The sequence below is a fragment of the Rattus norvegicus genome, chromosome 11, assembly GCF_036323735.1.
Source record: "Rattus norvegicus strain BN/NHsdMcwi chromosome 11, GRCr8, whole genome shotgun sequence".
Lineage (NCBI taxonomy): Eukaryota > Metazoa > Chordata > Mammalia > Rodentia > Muridae > Rattus > Rattus norvegicus.
The window spans coordinates 23,876,895-23,897,221 of NC_086029.1; the positions used below are offsets into that span (position 1 = coordinate 23,876,895).

The 20,327-nt window shown below is 37.4% G+C and overlaps 1 long non-coding RNA gene across 3 annotated transcripts in view; it reads right to left on the minus strand.

Moving 5' to 3' along the window:
• LOC134480949 (uncharacterized) overlaps nucleotides 1–10,519 on the minus strand; it is a 47,573-nt gene extending 37,054 nt beyond the window's left edge. For all 3 annotated transcript variants that reach the window (XR_010055997.1, XR_010055998.1, XR_010055996.1), the window contains exon 1: nucleotides 9,660–10,519. This is a non-coding gene — a long non-coding RNA (uncharacterized LOC134480949). The remainder of the gene's footprint in view (nucleotides 1–9,659) is intronic.
• Between the last annotated feature and the right edge of the window lie 9,808 nt (nucleotides 10,520–20,327).

The window sequence follows — 20,327 nt, forward strand, 5'->3', positions numbered from 1 at the left end:
CAGAAGATGAATGTGTATGCCTTATAATCTACTTTGCCTGGAAGGGAATAAAAGAAAAAATAAAAAAAACAAATATGCAATTGTATACTTATTCGTAGGCAAACACCAGCACTTGTGGTGAAATGGTCAGACATTCCATGGAAACAAGATTAAAATTAATGAAAAAAAGTTGGAACAGTTGTATGTACTTACGACTCTCAAAGAAAATTAAAAATATATATTTGCATCTCACATGAATATTCACTGGGTTGTGATGTAATCATAGGAAGATTGTTTATTATAGAGAGAATAAATTGAATCCTCTCTGTGGATTTCAGGTAACCTCATTCCCCAAGCATAGAGGATCTGCATATAGGATAGAGATTATACATAGACTCAGAAACATGGACTTGTAATCAACATTTCTAATTGAACTATCATGCAGCCATCCAGTAAGACAGTACAAGCCTGAACTGTCAATTACTATGATGGCAAAACCTTGAGCCACCAACTTGATGACTGGATGATCTTACTAAACTGTCATCATGGAATAGGCAGTGATTTGTCCACACTGCTGGAAACACTAGCTAAATAACAATTTGCGTTTCGTGTATCTACCCTCTCAACATTATGCCTCTGTGAACTTTCATGTGTGAATACATATGCATTTGTGTACATGTATGAATAGAAAATCAGTTTCTTTATCTTCGTTTATGTCCTAACATTTTATGAGATGTTAGTTTGTGTTAATGTTCTGGCACGGTTGAATTTGAATGCTAGCACATAAAAGCAAGCCAGGATATCAGCAGAAGAGCAAATGTTATTCAAGGACTTTACTACCTTTTCAGCTAAAGTGATTATTACACTTTATCCCATTGTGTTTCATGGAGCTGCATAAGAAAAGATAGAATTATTGACTTATTTTTGTATTTATTTTGAGGTCAAGTATAGTTTGTGAATGTGTTGAGTCACTAAAATCTCAGGCAGGTTTGTACTTGTGATGGTTCAGTGTCACTTTCATTTATCTAAGAAAAGCCCAGATATGTGGTAAACATTATATTTATATATGCTTATAGCAGTGCTACACAAAAGATTGGTTTTTGAATGGATATGAATTGAATAAACAGGCAATGGGTCAGGATATGAGTCAGTTGGACTTGTCTAATCCACTAAGGGTAAGGGTAGAACACATTCAGGATATCCTCTTTGTTCTCATAGAAATTTATCTCACTTGCCCATGTATATTAGTATTTCTTATTTTACCATCACTTGAGATATCAATCCTTGATTATTAAGACTTTGGACTTGAAACAGTAGTTGGAATATATGTATGTATATATAATATTTTTGTGTATATTTGTATACATAAATACATGTGTGGTTTTATGTATGTGTAATATATAACATATATGTGTGTGTTATATGAAATAGTGCGTAATGGAACTCAAAGAGACAGATCATCATATAGAAAGACATGTAGACAATAGTCTATATTTGTCCTGTTTCTCTGGAAAAACCGAACCTTCAGAAATCTTTAGTTTTTAGCAAACATTATTTATCCAAATGAAAATATAGATAACTGGTGACAAATTTCAGTATGTCTCAGAATGTACTAGTTGGTATGTACCTGGATCTGAGAGTTTGAAACTATTAATGAAGCCATCATCAAGATATTTCTCCCTTCTCATTTTTATTCTCTTTCAATGTGTCTGTTCTTTTCATATTTCTATATCCTTTTTAATTCTTTCTCCTCAAAGAAGATAGAAGACAGATGTCAAAAACCCAAATATGTCTTGGAAGAGAACAAAGAAATAAATTCAGGTGAATCAGTCATATCCGGTGAAAATGATAAAAGTAACAGTACTAGAGATCTCCTGAAGCAGTCTAAAGACCACAGAGCAAATTAGAATCATTCATTACACAAACACTTCCAAATTTAAGTAAAAGAAAAAAATTAGAAATCTGTTGGTTGACACAAAACATCTTCCTCTGCCTCTATCCCAGAAGACAAAGAGAGGAGTTTTACATCGGGAGAGTGTTGCCCAGATTACTCTCTCTCCCTTTATGGCAAAACAGCATTTCTGTTCCATTTTAATCCAAGTTGTGTTATTCTTTTGAGGCAGGAATTTCAAAAGCAGATACTCCGTGTAACATGATCATTGATAAAATCGGACATGAGTGAACATGGAGAGGACACATCATGTGACAGTTTGGATTAGTTATCTTTGGATTCCTCTGAAGATTAGACTTTAAACTTTATATTAATAAATATTCTTGGGACAGAGACTGATTTGGTCAGAATAGTTGCAGATTACACAAACAATCTCACAAAGCATAAAATAAAGATAAAAGCGTGATAAAGAATGAATCAAGAGGCGGTGTCAGTTATGCAGCTATGAATTTATAGCATGCTCCAGAACCTTGTCGTTATGCACATCAATAACCTTTGAGTGTTAGATTTCACATCACTACACATGTGCATGTGGACCCAGGCACACAGGCATACACACAAATGCATAGACACCTACATACAACAAAATACTAACGTTTTCAGAAACTGGATTTACAAAACAAGAAATCTCAATTTTGGCATTTAAGGAATATCTGTCCTATTTTGCAGAAATGCAACTGTTTGCATTGTAACAAGAGTGAGCGGATGTTACCTTCCATGCACATGACACTCTTTATAATTCCTGTTTTTTTCCTTTCTTTTCTTCTTTCCTTTTGGAAGATATTTATCTAGAAAGATGTAATGGGATATCTCATGTTGTCTTTTAATTTCTATTTCCCTTGTAAAATGTGATGAACTTTACCTTTATATATCATTGGCCTTTTTGTGTGCTCTTGAACAATGACCATTCAGTGTTTCTGGTTCTTTTAACATGCAATGAGTGCCTGATTATTTTGTTTGGCTTTTCCTTCTCAGTAGAATATATTTCTTATCTTATGACTTATGAATATTAGGTGTATCACTTCCTTTTTATGCTGTGATAAAATACCATGAAAAGAAAAAGCAGCTTAGAAGATAAATGGGGTTTAACTTACAGTTGCACCAGGGATAGAGCCCATCTGGACATTTGTGAGACAGACCTTGACATCAGACAGCATTGTGATCACACTTCCTGTGATTGCACAGGAAGCACAATAAGAGACAGCAAGAGAGCACGATGGGGCCAGGCTACAAAACCCATGAGCCATCTTTCTCCACTAGGTTCTGTCTCTTAACGAATCTGTGGCTTCCAGGAACTGTGCCACCAACAGGTGCTGAAGTGTTCATATACGTGAGTGTATGTGGGATATTTCTCACTTAAAACCACACATCAAATATACACTTTTAAAATATATATTCTCTCTTTTTTCAGTGGATGATTGTTTAATCTTCTTTCCTTGGATGTGCAGAAGTTTTTCTTTTCACTTTAGTCCCACATACTCATTGTCGTTTTTAATGACCTATATTTACGTCACATCTAAAATCTTATTGACAAGGATAATAGAAAGGTATGGTCTTCCTAATTTCAGAATTCTACATGTTTACATCATACACTTGAGCCTTCAGTGTATTCCAAGTTTATTTATTTCACTAGTTATATAAGTCCAATTTCATTCTTTTTATGGACATTTCAGTTTCCAACATTATTTGCTGAAGAAAATATCTCTTTTCCCAGCCTCTTTGTTCAAGTTTAGTTGACTTTATGTATACAGAGGTTACTCTGTTCTCAGCTCCTTTCATTGGGTTGTGTATGTTGTCTAGAACTATTTCATTAGTGAAACCAAATCATAAAGTTGTAAAGCAAGAATCATGCCTTCTCTACTTTTCTTGTTTTTTGTTTGCTTGTTTGTTTTGTTTTTGTTTTTTTAAGCCTTTGTTTTACCTTTTTGGAGGTTTCCTATGTATTTTGAAGTCAATTCCCTCCACACAAAACATTAATTTAATTCTCATAAAGTTTTCATTCAATCTATGGGCCAATTTAAGAAGTTCAAATAGTTTCACTTTTGATCACTTCCTGTAGAGAATTGCTATACTTATTAGTGTCTTCATCAAATTCTTTCAATCATTTATACTTCAATATGCAATACTATATGCATTCAGGTTAGTTTCTTATGTGCTGTTGTAAATAGGATTTCTTTTTGTTTCTGCTGTGACTATTCCATTGTTACTGTGAAAACATTACTAACCTGTGTATAAATATTTTATGCTGCAGCTTTGATGACTGTGTGGATACTTTCCAATATTATTTTCAGTATTATTCAGGTTTAATTCCAAGGACCATGTTTTCTACAAAGATGGCATATCTTTTCCTTCCCAATTAAGTCATTCATTCTCTGTCTTGTATTTCTTCTTGGTGGGATTTTCAGTTATACGTTTAGAAAAAAAAAGAATGAATAAGAATGATTTCACTATCTAGCTTTAAGGATATTATATTTTACCTTAAATAAATTCTGTGTATTCATTATTTCTTGAGGAAATTTAGAAGGAAGGATAATCAATTTAGGCTCTTTAAAACAGGATGGCACTGAGGCTATTTTTGTGTTTTATAGATATAGCTCATATCTCTTTCATGTCATATCTCTGATTTTATTACTTTTTGTTAATTGAAATTTAGTATATATATTTGTGCTTTATGGAGAAATCAATTGTTTTAGAAGTTCATTCATGAAAGACAAGTGACACATTTGACATTAAAGTTGTTATCTGTGCTTCTATAACTTTAAATAACTTTTATTTTTCAAATGGTATTATATATTTTATACCTACACTATATCTCAGACAAACCTCATCCTAGCCCTGCTTTGTGTGAGAAAGTTTCCTTATTCCAAACACAAAATTGGATGTATGAAGTTTTTTTAATTTTTTCTGCTTGTGTTTTTGTCTGTTTTTTGAATTTCTGTAATAGCCCATACTTAAAGTTTTCTAAGATTATAGTAATTATAATATCTAATACTGCTTTATTAAGACATCAGAATATTCATTGTATGATAGTTACCAAGTTGGCTAATATATGAGTTATAGGAGAGATAAACAAATACTTATATAATAGTCTTACAAGTAAGTTGAAATCACACAACCACTAATATGGAACTGTTTATTCTCTAGAGATGAAAGACTAGAAATCAATAATATTAATTATTAGACATAGAAGTACTTGCATGTGACAAGATAAGGTATTCTTAGTTAATCTTAATCTGGGAGAGTAGAACAAGCTTCACAGATGTAATGAGACTTGAGCTGTACTCTGAAGGACAAGTTAGAGTGAGGCAGAATGAGAAACCCCTAAGGAGTTTAGCAGTAATAGCAATACAAACAACAGTAAAGCGGCTGAGGAAAATGCTTGTTAGGACAAAGAATTTGCTTTGGAAACCGACCTCCAGAGTTTTGTTCCATGGAATATAGATTAAGGCTAAAGTAAAAAGCAATAAAACCCAAATAGTAGTAGAGTTCATCTGTAATCAAGGTACTCTCAGGATGCGATGGGAGTCTGAGGCAGGCTCTTTGCCTCATTCTGAATCTCAGGAGCCAGGAAGCCTGCAGTAATCAGGATAGCATTCAAAGAAAGAAAAGCCTTACACAAACAAGGTAGAAAGAAGAAAAAGATTGCTGGAAGATTTGAGACCAAAGATCATCAAGTCATGGTCCACTGAAGGGCTCTTGTGCCCTCAGGACCACACATTGCAGCCCTCGGTGCTGGCTCTGCTAACCAAACCCTCTGAAATCTTAGCCTCACTCCAAATGGCATGCTTCACCTTTAAGAGCTTCTCAGTTTTATTTCATAGATTTCAGAGATGAGATTGCTTTTGCCTTTTTTCTGGCTGTTCGGGGTCTTATTTTCTACCTTGTTAAATGTCACAGGAGATGCTTCTTGTGTTCTATTTGAATGAGAGTGCTTTCTGCTGATGCCAGTCTACAAAACTCCTCTAACAAAGATCACCTCTCCTGAGTATTCCTGCCACTGCTACATTGAAAGTGGTGGGTTGTGTGTGCTTATTTTGCTCAGGTAAATATCATCTTTCGGAGTGGATTTGTCCTTTGAGTTCATTCTTCAGATTTAATAGAAAATGTCTCGGCTGTATAAACAGGCATTAAATGCTCTGTGCTTGCATTCCCTTTGTTCTGTTTAACTATCATCTACCCAATTAGACATATCTCACAGTGGCTGGAAAAGTTGTCTTCATTCTTTTCTCTATAATTATCTGGATGAATTTGGGGGTGTTACATGAACATATGTATGCATTGTATTTTCTTATTGTCTGCCTTACGGAATTTAAAATGTCAATCCAAGTGGCAGGTGAATTATATGCAAGAAAATTACAAGAATAAAAGATTTCAAGGAAGAGTCACTCTACCAAAAGAGGGGAGATGATCTGCTGTTGTTCATTAAGTAATTTAGCCTGAAAGAAGCGGACATTCATGAAGACATGTTCTTGAGATAAGTATTATTCAGTAAGTCATAGCATGAGTTGGAGTAATAGATTATGACTTCAAGGTAAATGAATAATAATTATTATTGGGAATAAAAATTATGTTGAATAAAATTATATAAAATATATATTGTGTGTGCATTTCTGTATAAATGGATATAAAATAGCTTTATTGAAAATAATTTGAGTCATAATTATGTCAATTTATAAACTATTCTAAATTATCAGGTATGTGGAGTGACAGAAGAAAGACCTAGAGGGCCAGGAAAATGGATGGAAATCTGCAGCTGTCAGAGGTGGGTGTTGGGAAGTGAGAGAATCTTTAGGAAGTCCCAGATAGAAAACCTGAGATGGGGAGGCTCCCAGGAGTCAATGTGGGTGACCTTAGCCAAGATGCTATACAGTGGGGACATGGAACCTGAGGAGAACATCTCTTATACCCAGGAAGACCCCCAGGAGAGGAATAAGGACACCAACAAAACCACAAAACCTTCTACCCAAATTTTGTGTTGTCTAAAAGAAATGCAGGAAAAAGATAGAAGAGGGATTGAAGGAATGGGATTGAAAGAATGGTTAGACAGTAACTGACCCGGGATAGAAGGAATGGTTAGACAGTAACTGACCCGGGATTGAAGGAATGGTTAAACAGTAAGTGACCCAGGATAGAAGGAATGGTTAGACAGTAACTAACCCGGGACTGAAGGAATGGTTAGACAGTAACTGACCCAGGATTGAAGGAATGGTTAAACAGTAAGTGACCCGGGATAGAAGGAATGGTTAGACAGTAACTGACCCAGGATTGAAGGAATGGTTAAACAGTAAGTGACCCGGGATAGAAGGAATGGTTAAACAGTAAGTGACCCGGGATAGAAGGAATGGTTAGACAGTAACTGACCGGGGATTGAAGGAATGGTTAGACAGTAACTGACCCGGGATTGAAAGAATGGTTAGACAGTAAGTGACCCGCGATAGAAGGAATGGTTAGACAGTAACTGACCCGGGATCGAAGGAATGGTTAGACAGTAACTGACCCGGGATAGAAGGAATGGTTAAACAGTAAGTGACCCGGGATTGAAGGAATGGTTAGACAGTAACTGACCCTGGATTGAAAGAATGGTTAGACAGTAAGTGACTCGCGATAGAAGGAATGGTTAGACAGTAACTGACCCGGGATTGAAGGAATGGTTAGACAGTAACTGACCCGGGATTGAAGGAATGGTTAAACAGTAAGTGACCCAGGATAGAAGGAATGGTTAGACAGTAACTAACCCGGGACTGAAGGAATGGTTAGACAGTAACTGACCCAGGATTGAAGGAATGGTTAAACAGTAAGTGACCCGGGATAGAAGGAATGGTTAAACAGTAAGTGACCCGGGATAGAAGGAATGGTTAGACAGTAACTGACCCTGGATTGAAGGAATGGTTAAACAGTAAGTGACCCGGGATAGAAGGAATGGTTAAACAGTAACTGACCCGGGATAGAAGGAATGGTTAGACAGTAACTGACCCGGGATTGAAGGAATGGTTAGACAGTAACTGATCCGGGATAGAAGGAATGGTTAGACAGTAACTGACCCGGGATAGAAGGAATGGTTAAACAGTAAGTGACCCGGGATTGAAGGAATGGTTAGACAGTAACTGACCCTGGATTGAAAGAATGGTTAGACAGTAAGTGACCCGCGATAGAAGGAATGGTTAGACAGTAACTGACCCGGGATTGAAGGAATGGTTAGACAGTAACTGACCCGGGATTGAAGGAATGGTTAAACAGTAAGTGACCCAGGATAGAAGGAATGGTTAGACAGTAACTAACCCGGGACTGAAGGAATGGTTAGACAGTAACTGACCCAGGATTGAAGGAATGGTTAAACAGTAAGTGACCCGGGATAGAAGGAATGGTTAGACAGTAACTGACCCAGGATTGAAGGAATGGTTAAACAGTAAGTGACCCGGGATAGAAGGAATGGTTAAACAGTAAGTGACCCGGGATAGAAGGAATGGTTAGACAGTAACTGACCGGGGATTGAAGGAATGGTTAGACAGTAACTGACCCGGGATTGAAAGAATGGTTAGACAGTAAGTGACCCGCGATAGAAGGAATGGTTAGACAGTAACTGACCCGGGATCGAAGGAATGGTTAGACAGTAACTGACCCGGGATCGAAGGAATGGTTAGACAGTAACTGACCTGGGATTGAAAGAATGTTTAAACAGTAACTGACCCGGGATAGAAGGAATGGTTAAACAGTAACTGACCCGGGATAGAAGGAATGGTTAAACAGTAACTGACTCAGCTTGAATGGTTAAACAATAACTGACCCAGCTTGAACCCATTCCACGGACAAACAACAATCCCTGACATTATTATTACTTCATTATTCTTGGACACAGGAGCTTAACACAACTGTCCTCTGAGAGGCTCTACCCAAGAGCTGATGAAAAGATACAGAGATACACACAGCCAAACATTGGGCGGACAGAGAAGTGGAGGACTCTTACTAAAGAGTTCAGGGAAGGATTGCAGGTCCTGAAGAGCATTGGAACCCCACAGGAGGACCAAGAGTCAACTAATGTGGACCTTTGGGATCCACCAGAGACTGAGGCACCAACCAAAGAACACACACGGGCTGGAGCAAGGCCCTTAACACATATGTAGCCGACATACAGTTCAGTCTCCATGTGGGTCCCCCAACAACTGGAGTGGAGGGTCTCCCTAAAGCATTACCCTGGTCATGGTATCTGTTCCCCAGTGGGGCTGCCTTGTCTCCCTCAGTTTGAGAGGACAAATCTAATCTGGCATACGGGATTGACCCTCTCAAAAGTGAAGGGGAAGGGGATGGGAGTAAGATCCCTGGGTAGCAGTGTTTGGGATGTAAATAAGCATAGCCTATTGACAATTCCCTTGAAATGATGGAATGGAAGCCTCATAGGTGCCACACCTGGAGTGAAACTCAAACATTCATCCTTGTTGAGTTTAAGATTCTGCTGCGATATCTTAAAGTTTCTTTTAACAACCACCTTGTCATTGCTAATAAGACAGTCAACTCTGAGTTTATCCTCATTAAATTCTAGGTTTAAATCCACTCAGCTCTCAGACCAGCATTATAGAGACACTTCCTCTGGCCTTCTAACAGAAACTCAAGTCAAGAACACCCACTCAATTCTTAGTTACTTAAAAGTATCCCAAGAATGTATGCTTTTATTGTAAGACATGTATAATCTATTTAGAAACAAGACCACCGAGTGTTTTTATTCTATTCTTACCTGGGAGTGCCATTAATTCTGCCCTTGTGTAGCTACCTTTTCTCTTCCTCATACTTCAAAGAGTAAAGTAAGAGGAACTGAATCTTCTAATACTTCAGTCTGCATTAATTGTAGCAGCAAAAATGGATGGCATCAAGACTCTTCTTAGGGATCCAGGCAGGTTCTTCTACGAGCATCAATTCCAAAGCTGCCATGTGACCTCATCTATCCAATATTACTATCTCATTTAAGCACATGTGTACATTACCCTGCACATAGATTATACTTAGACTTAAAAAAAACCCTGGGGGTTGGGGATTTAGCTCAGTGGTAGAGCACTTGCCTAGCAAGCTCAAGGCCCTGGGTTCGGTCCCCAGCTCCAAACAAAAAAGAAAAGAAAAGAAAAAAAAACCTGGTCTTATATAAATAAGTCTACCATCTATTTGGATCATCTTCTATTTGCAATGGATCAGTAATAACTCATAAGTAGCTAATTTCTTCAAAGTTTGGTTCATAGGTATGAACATTTGGAAATATATCTTGGAGAGGCATAGGACAATCATACACTAAAAAGAATTTGGACTTCCAAAAAAAAAAAACCAGTAAGTCAAGGACAAATGGCTGCATCCTTAGTGAATAAGTAGAAGGATCCCAGACAAGTAACTAACTTCACTTTCTGAATAAAGTTTTGTAAAACTGGCTGACACGTATGATGAAAAAAATCAATTTGATTTAAAAATATCTCATGAATAACAGTTGTTATGTTGTCAGAAGGATGCCAGTAAGCAATACTAGAGACAATGGAAGCAACAATTTGGTGGCAGTGCTCCAAAGAACTTGTTTTCCTGTTTAAGGCTCTCTAGTGGCTTCAAGGTGCCGGAATGCTTTAATAACATTCTGACCTCACAAGGTAGATTTTTCTATGGATAAAAACAAAGGCACTGGAGGATTCCGGTTCCACTCACATCTGTAGCTTCTGCCTTTGTCTAAATTTGATATCTTTGACAATACACCCTTTAGTAGAAAGCTTCAACAGCTTGTGTAATTATGAACATGAGTGCCGCAGACCTTTTATGCTATGCTTAAGAGTTGCCAGCCTTCACTGTCAGGAAAATCATGGAAAATTAAATTAGGACAATAGATGAAATAATGGATGTGGGGAAATGAAATCCCTAAGTGCTTCAGTCATGCTGCTAATGAAGAAAGACTTCTCTCTGCCTTTTCTCTCCGCTGTGAACAGCAGATCTCAGCCATAAAAGTGGTAGCTTATATGCGAGTTTCCTTTTATATAAGCAGTTAATGATTTTTTTGAGTGGCGACTTTAAAGTATTCTGTTTTAATACAGTAATTCAAAGCCACTGTTGCATTAACAGAACTGCTATGTTAGAGAATAATGTTAGAGAGAGAGAGAGACAGAGAGAGAGAGAGAGAGAGAGAGAGAGAGAGACAGCGACAGAGACAGAGAGAGACAGAGAGAGACAGAGACAGAGAAGCAAAGAAGAACATAGAGAGACAGAGAACATATCTGCATTATTTCTGTATATAAAAACATTTTTACGTGGTGATCTGTTAAGAATCATACAAAGTAGTCCAAACAGGTTTTACTCCAAAAGAACATACTGTATGAAGCACTATGTCGTCGATACAGGGAGTAATGAAACAAGAACGTCATGAAGGAACAGTGGGAGAACTCGTTCATTTCCTGCTGAATATGGTAACAGAGATTTCTGTACCATACTCTCTGTAGACTTCTTTGTTTTGAATTTAATTTTAACCTTAATCTAACTCCAATTGATTTGTACATTCTTACAAAAACTTTATGACATAAGAATCTATTTTATGAGTTTTCTAATTAAATGTGAGCCATTATTAAATTACAAAGGAATTCAGTTGGTGTTTGATACTGAATAAAAACTAGAAGATGTAATTAAGCCATTTAAATAAAGTAGCATTATTGAGGGGAAATATAATATCCATTACTTAGGGAAAATTCATTCTATAATTCTCAATCATGAATTGAGTCAGCAGAACAGCTTATGTGGCAGTGTCTTTGCTATCATTTCAGGGAATATGGGCAGTACAAACAAGTGTTTCCTTTTAAATCATTGTTAGTAAGTGGGCCATCTATAAATCTTGTGCAGAATTCTTCGCTTGTACTTTCTTTATACAATATCTGTTGAAGACAGTATACAATGCAGGTTGGATTGCTATGCCAAATTCAGCAACAAGACTCAATCACTGTGACAGCACCACGTCTGAAAATGCAAGTCATTGTTCTTTTGCTAGACTTGAAGAATAACCAATGCTGTACTTTGACCTTGCTCTTTTCTTGGACCTTGCTTTTTTCGGTGTCTATGAAATGTCACTCTTCTAACACAAAATGAAGCCCTGCTGCCATTAGAGGGGAGCAATTCTCTGACCTAGTGCCATCTATTTTATTTTATATCCTTCTTCCTTTTACTGATAGAGATCATGAGATACATTGTGGTAAACTCAGAAACATGACAGCTGTCACCTTCTGGGTCCAGCTCTCTTCCCTCCCATGTTTCTACTTTATGTGATGAACATAACTGAAAGTGATGGCTGAATAGCAGACCCCTGGCTATTGGTGAGACCCCAAACTCAAAACTAAACACAGTTACACTTGCCCCCTAAGGCTATGCATATAACACGTGGAGCCATTACTGTTGACAACACCTCCTGAAATTGCAGGGTCATCATAAGGACACGAGTAGAGGGGTAAGCACATTAGACATTTTGAGCAAAGTGTGTTTGTCACGAGTGACTGAATAACAGCTGTGTGTGGTCTCACTGTTCATCAGGGAGCAAGTCACTGAGAAGAGACAATAAATACTACTTCTATATCCCCTACTCCTTCACAGTAGACTTACGTACCTTTTTAATACTTAGAGTTCTTAAAGAGATGTAGTTCAATACTCCTTCAATGTCAGCACTAAGGCACAGGATATACTTTTAAAAGGATACTCACATTTCTCCCATATTTAGCCTATCTTTCATTTTATAGAAGTGTACTTTTTCTTTTTTTATTTGGATTTTTTTATTTACATTTCATTGGATATTTTTTTATTCACATTTCAAATGTTATTTCCTTTCCCAGCTTCCTGGACATAAGTTTCCTATCCCATCCCCCTCACCTTCTTCTATAAAGGTGTTCCCCTCCCCAACCATGCCCCATTTCTGATCCCCAACATTATCCTACACTGGGGTGTCCAGCCTTGGCAGGACCAAGTGCCTTCCATTTTCTAATTCTCCTGATTTTCCCTCATAAAGCATATTAGTTGCTATGTACATTTTTAATTATATTTCTGAAAATTTCATATTTACAACTTCTGTTTTTTTCTTCCTTTGTATAAGTATTAATAAGGAAGTTAAGGAATAATCATATTTCTGGCTCAGGAAAAGATGCTGTCTTGAATTCCTATACATCACAATGTGTTCTATTTGCAATGGCAAGTTGGTTCTTGTAAAGGCTATTCCTTTCTTGTTTTAATTTCCTCAATAAATGTTCTTTGGTAGATATTAGCCGACGATTTCAAGCTATTATAGAAATTATACTATTCAGTATGGACTAAGCTATGTGCTTTAGCATCTGATCAAGACAACTTGTATGAAACCTGAGTTTACCACCTTGTTTGTTTTTTCTTTTACTTTCTGTTGATGTGGCTAAGTAGTTATCTCATCTTAGAAACCACAACTCTGGCCCACTTCCCATGCACCTTGGTACCATAGTGTTTTCTGAGGCAATGGTTCGTTTGGAATAATGTGGATATTTACCACAGTTTTTGTTGTAGTTTCATTTTGTTTTGTTTTTGTTACAGAAAAGAGGAATATATTTGTCATGTTGAAACACCAAGTAAAAATGAAATATGAAAATGAAATTAGGAAACCATCATTTCCTAATAATCATACAAGTTTGCTTCAAACTTTCTGGCAATACCCGATTTACTTTGTTAGATGTATGAATCAATATAACAAAAAATCATTTCTCTTCTCCGAAGAGTTCTTGACTCCAGCTTTCCAGGAAATTTTACAATGGTAGATATTTTGCAGAATTAGACAGGCTTAGTGTGAAATTAACATACTAATAAAGAGTTAAACCTGACCATAGAATACAAAAGCGAGACAGAATCTTCTCTCACAGGCTGTGGTATGACAGTGGAGATACAGTGAACTATTGACGTAGTAAGGAAAAACGGGCCAATGCCATAAAACCGGCCAGAGAAGGAAAGGCCTCCTGAACAAAATTCAACTAATCTCCTTTTTGTCTTCCCAAGCAGCCTCAGTTTTGGCTCACAGAACTCAATGTTAGCAAAGACTCTCATTGAGCCATTTTACTCACAACTCCTTCAACCCTGCCAACCAAGCCCATCTCTTTTACTCCCTTCCTACCTCAGCATTTTTATGAGAAATTCATCTCTAAAATTTAAAGGGTTGTATTTCCAGATTTGAATTAAAGCCCAAGCTACTAAACATGGGATAATTTATATTCCATGTATAAAGAAAATGTTGACCTTTTAAAAATTATTCAATCATGTGGTTGAGATGTAGTCAAAATGACAAAATCTTCAATATCATGAGAAGAGAATGACTACCTTCTTGGTTAAATCACAATCAGCAATGCATTCTCTGACCAATAGAAGATGGCTGACACTGGTAAGAACTAAGTACTTCACCCATCACCCAAAGGAAACGTTTACAGTATGTATGGAATTGTAGTTTCTTCACAGGTGGGTCCTTACTACACCCATATTAAGCTGTCACACGATACAGTACTGGATAGAAAGCTATGAAAAAAAATAAAATTCAGGTAAATTAGTACAATTGAAAAACATAAGAATAAGAACAGGTATGCCTCAGGAGAAAAAGGCAATTTGCTCTTTGAAATCTAAGATATATACCAGAAGAAAAGATAAAATAGTACCTGTTGAATGAAGTATAGAAATAGTAAATATATACTTTATTAGACTAATTTTAAATTAATATGTTAAGCCTATACATAAACTGATGAAAAACATAGACTATTATGACTAAACTCCTATAGATTCTACAGATTACAAAATAATAGTATAGAGATACTCATATAACATTATGAGTATAAACGTTAATGGTCAACTGAAAACATCAATTTGCCAAAGCTAATGAAAGGAATTTATGTACGTGTGTCTGTGCGTATAGGGTATGTGTAAGAGACAGATTTAAACATTTTTTCAATATATGTGATATATATGTATTATATGATACATATGCATACATATATATCATACATATACATATATAAACAATGTAAATCAAATCATGTTTATATAGGATTCAAAACTTGGATTTTCCAGTGAAGTTCCTCAAATACTTAACAAGAAATGGTATCAATCCCTGAAAAACTGTTGTAAAATTGTATAGCGTTGTGAAGGATAGCTGAACTCTCAAATCGTAGAGCAGTGAAAGAGACAGGAACACTAGGGAAGATGAAAATGAATCAGAAGGGGTTGAGTTTCATCAAGGGAATTCTAGACAGTTCAAACTTGAGAGCAAATTAAGACTTATTATATTCAGAAGTAAAGAATAATTTTAATGACATAGAAAATGTTATTAATTATAAAAATATCTCTCCTGATAAAATTTTTAATTAAAAATTAACTACAAAAGTCCTTATTCTAATACAATATGTAAAGATTCTACATCATCCAGAATGGGAAATTTGTTGCACCAGTTAATACTGTCATCTGACCAACGACACCAGGAAGTTCAATATTACCTGCTAAAGTTAAAATTTGGTAATGGGACCCGCGGATCCCAGCCCGCAGTAGCTCTCTGCTCCCAGACCCCGTGAGAGAGAGACCCAACCGCCTGGTCAGGTGGGCACTCCTGAGGCTGCAGAGCGGAAGAGACCACCAACACTGCTCACCCCTGCCCACGTCCCTGGCCCAAGAGGAAACTGGATAAGGCCTCTGGGCTCCCGTGGGGGAGGGCCCAGGAGCGGCAGGACCCCTGCCTGAGACACCACCGGAACCTGAAAGAAACAGACCAGATAAACAGTTCTCTGCACCCAAATCCCGAGTGAGGGAGAGCTAAACCTTCAGAGAGGCAAACAAGACTGGGAAACCAGAAGAGACTGCTCCCTGCACACACATCTCAGACGCCAGAGGAAAAAGCCAAAGACCATCTGGAACCCTGGTGCACTGAAGCTCCCAGAAGGGGCGGCACAGGTCTTCCTGGTTGCTGCCGCTGCAGAGAGCCCGTGGGCAGCACCCCGCGAGCTAACTTGAGCCTCGGGACCACAGGTAAGTCCAACTTTTCTGCTGCAAGAAAGCTGCCTGGTGAACTCAAGACACAGGCCCACAGGAACAGCTGAAGACCTGTAGAGAGGAAAAACTACATGCCCGAAAGCAGAACACTCTGTCCCCATAACTGACTGAAAGAGAGGAAAACAGGTCTACAGCACTCCTGACACACAGGCTTATAGGACAGTCTAGCCACTGTCAGAAATAGCAGAACAAAGTAACACTAGAGATAATCGGATGGCGAGAGGCAAGCGCAGGAACCCAAGCAACAGAAACCAAGACTACATGGCACCATCGGAGCCCAATTCTCCCATCAAAACAAACATGGAATATCCAAACACACCAGAAAAGCAAGATCTAGTTTCAAAATCATTTTTCATCATGATGCTGGAGGACTTCAAGAAAGACGTGAAGAACTCCCTTAGAGAACAAGTAGAAGCCTACAGAGAGGAATCACAAAAATGCCTGAAAGAATTCCAGGAAAACATAAATAAACAAGTAGAAGCCCATAGAGAGGAGACACAAAAATCCCTGAAAGAATTCCAGGAAAACACAATCAAACAGTTGAAGGAATTAAAAATGGAAATAGAAGCAATCAAGAAAGAACACATGGAAACAACCATGGATATAGAAAACCAAAAGAAGAGACAAGGAGCTGTAGATACAAGCTTCACCAACAGAATACAAGAGATGGAAGAGAGAATCTCAGGAGCAGAAGATTCCATAGAAATAATTGACTCAACTGTCAAAGATAATGTAAAGCAGAAAAAGCTACTGGTCCAAAACATACAGGAAATCCAGGACTCAATGAGAAGATCAAACCTAAGGATAATAGGTATAGAAGAGAGTGAAGACTCCCAGCTCAAAGGACCAGTAAATATCTTCAACAAAATCATAGAAGAAAACTTCCCTAACCTAAAAAAAGAGATACCCATAGACATACAAGAAGCCTACAGAACTCCAAATAGATTGGACCAGAAAAGAAAAACCTCCCGTCACATAATTGTCAAAACACCAAACGCACAAAATAAAGAAAGAATATTAAGAGCAGTAAGGGAAAAAGGTCAAGTAACATATAAAAGCAGACCTATAAGAATCACACCAGACTTCTCGCCAGAAACTATGAAGGCCAGGAGATCCTGGACTGATGTCATACAGACCCTAAGAGAACACATGCCAGCCCAGGTTACTGTATCCAGCAAAACTCTCAATTAACATTGATGGAGAAACCAAGATATTCCATGACAAAACCAAATTTACACAATATCTTTCTACAAATCCAGCACTACAAAGGATAATAAATGGTAAAGCCCAACATAAGGAGGCAAGCTATACCCTAGAAGAAGCAGGAACCTAATCGTCTTGGCAACAAAACAAAGAGAATGAAAGCACACAAACATAACCTCACATCCAAATATGAATATAATGGGAAGCAATAATCACTATTCCTTAATATCTCTCAATATCAATGGCCTCAACTACCCAATAAAAAGACATAGATTAACAAACTGGATACGCAACGAGGACCCTGCATTCTGCTGCCTACAAGAAACACACCTCAGAGACAAAGACAGACACTACCTCAGAGTGAAAGGCTGGAAAACAACTTTCCAAGCAAATGGTCAGAAGAAGCAAGCTGGAGTAGCCATTCTAATATCAAATAAAATCAATTTCCAACTAAAAGTCATCAAAAAAGATAAGGAAGGACACTTCATATTCATCAAAGGAAAAATCCACCAAGATGAACTCTCAATCCTAAATATCTATGCCCCAAATACAAGGGCACCTACATACGTAAAAGAAACCTTACTAAAGCTCAAAACACACATTGCACCTCACACAATAATAGTGGGAGATTTCAACACCCCACTCTCATCAATGGACAGATCATGGAAACAGAAATTAAACAGTGATGTCGACAGACTAAGAGAAGTCATGAGCCAAATGGACTTAACGGATATTTATAGAACATTCTATCCTAAAGCAAAAGGATATACCTTCTTCTCACCTCCTCATGGTACTTTCTCCAAAATTGACCATATAATTGGTCAAAAAACAGGCCTCAACAGGTACAGGAAGATAGAAATAATCCCATGCGTGCTATCGGACCACGACGGCCTAAAACTGGTCTTCAATAACAATAAGGGAAGAATGCCCACATATACGTGGAAATTGAACAATGCTCTACTCAATGATAACCTGGTCAAGGAAGAAATAAAGAAAGAAATTAAAAACTTTTTAGAATTTGATGAAAATGAAGGTACAACTTACCCAAACTTATGGGACACAATGAAAGCTGTGCTAAGAGGAAAACTCATAGCGCTGAGTGCCTGCAGAAAGAAACAGGAAAGAGCATATGTCAGCAGCTTGACAGCACACCTAAAAGTTCTAGAACAAAAAGAAGCAAATACACCCAGGAGGAGTAGAAGGCAGGAAATAATCAAACTCAGAGCTGAAATCAACCAAGTAGAAACAAAAAGGACCATAGAAAGAATCAACAGAACCAAAAGTTGGTTCTTTGAGAAAATCACCAAGATAGATAAACCCTTAGCCAGACTAACGAGAGGACACAGAGAGTGCGTCCAAATTAACAAAATCAGAAATGAAAAGGGAGACATAACTACAGATTCAGAGGAAATTCAAAAAATCATCAGATCTTACTACAAAAACCTATATTCAACAAAACTTGAAAATCTTCAGGAAATGGACAATTTCCTAGACAGATAACAGGTATCGAAGTTAAATCAGGAACAGATAAACCAGTTAAACAACCCCATAACTCCTAAGGAAATAGAAGCAGTCATTAAAGGTCTCCCAACCAAAAAGAGCCCAGGTCCAGACGGGTTTAGTGCAGAATTCTATCAAACCTTCATAGAAGACCTCATACTAATATTATCCAAACTATTCCACAAAATTGAAACAGATGGAGCACTACCGAATTCCTTCTATGAAGTCACAATTACTCTTATACCTAAACCACACAAAGACACAACAAAGAAAGAGAACTTCAGACCAATTTCCCTTATGAATATCGACGCAAAAATACTCAATAAAATTCTGGCAAACCGAATTCAAGAGCACATCAAAACAATCATCCACCATGATCAAGTAGGCTTCATCCCAGGCATACAGGGATGGTTTAATATACGGAAAACCATCAACGTGATTCATTATATAAACAAACTGAAAGAACAGAACCACATGATCATTTCATTAGATGCTGAGAAAGCATTTGACAAAATTCAACACCCCTTCATGATAAAAGTCCTGGAAAGAATAGGAATTCAAGGCCCATACCTAAACATAGTAAAAGCCATATACAGCAAACCAGTTGCTAACATTAAACTAAATGGAGAGAAACTTGAAGTAATCCCACTAAAATCAGGGACTAGACAAGGCTGCCCACTCTCTCCCTACTTATTCAATATAGTTCTTGAAGTTCTAGCCAGAGCAATCAGACAAAAAAAGGAGATCAAGGGGATACAGATCGGAAAAGAAGAGATCAAAGTATCACTATTTGCAGATGACATGATAGTATATTTAAGTGATCCCAAAAGTTCCACCAGAGAACTACTAAAGCTGATAAACAACTTCAGCAAAGTGGCTGGGTATAAAATTAACTCAAATAAATCAGTTGCCTTCCTCTATATAAAAGAGAAACACGCCGAGAAAGAAATTAGGGAAACGATACCCTTCATAATAGACCCAAATAATATAAAGTACCTCGGTGTGACTTTAACCAAGCAAGTAAAAGATCTGTAAAATAAGAACTTCAAGACACTGAGGAAAGAAATTGAAGAAGACCTCAGAAGATGGAAAGATCTCCCATGCTCATGGATTGGCAGGATTAATATAGTAAAAATGGCCATTTTACCAAAAGCAATCTACAGATTCAATGCAATCCCCATCAAAATACCAATCCAATTCTTCAAAGAGTTAGACAGAACAATTTGCAAATTCATCTGGAATAACAAAAAACCCAGGATAGGTAAAGCTATCCTCAACAATAAAAGGACTTCAGGGGGAATCACTATCCCTGAACTCAAGCAGTATTACAGAGCAATAGTGATAAAAACTGCATGGTATTGGTACAGAGACAGACAGATAGACCAATGGAATAGAATTGAAGAACCTATGGTCACTGGATTTTTGACAAAGGAGCCAAAACCATCCAATGGAAAAAAGATAGCATTTTCAGCAAATGGTGCTGGTTCAACTGGAGGGCAACATGTAGAAGAATGCAGATCGATCCATGCTTATCACCCTGTACAAAGCTTAAGTCCATGTGGATCAAGGACCTCCACATCAAACCAGACACACTCAAACTAATAGAAGAAAAACTAGGGAAGCATCTGGAACACATGGGCACTGGAAAAAATTTCCTGAACAA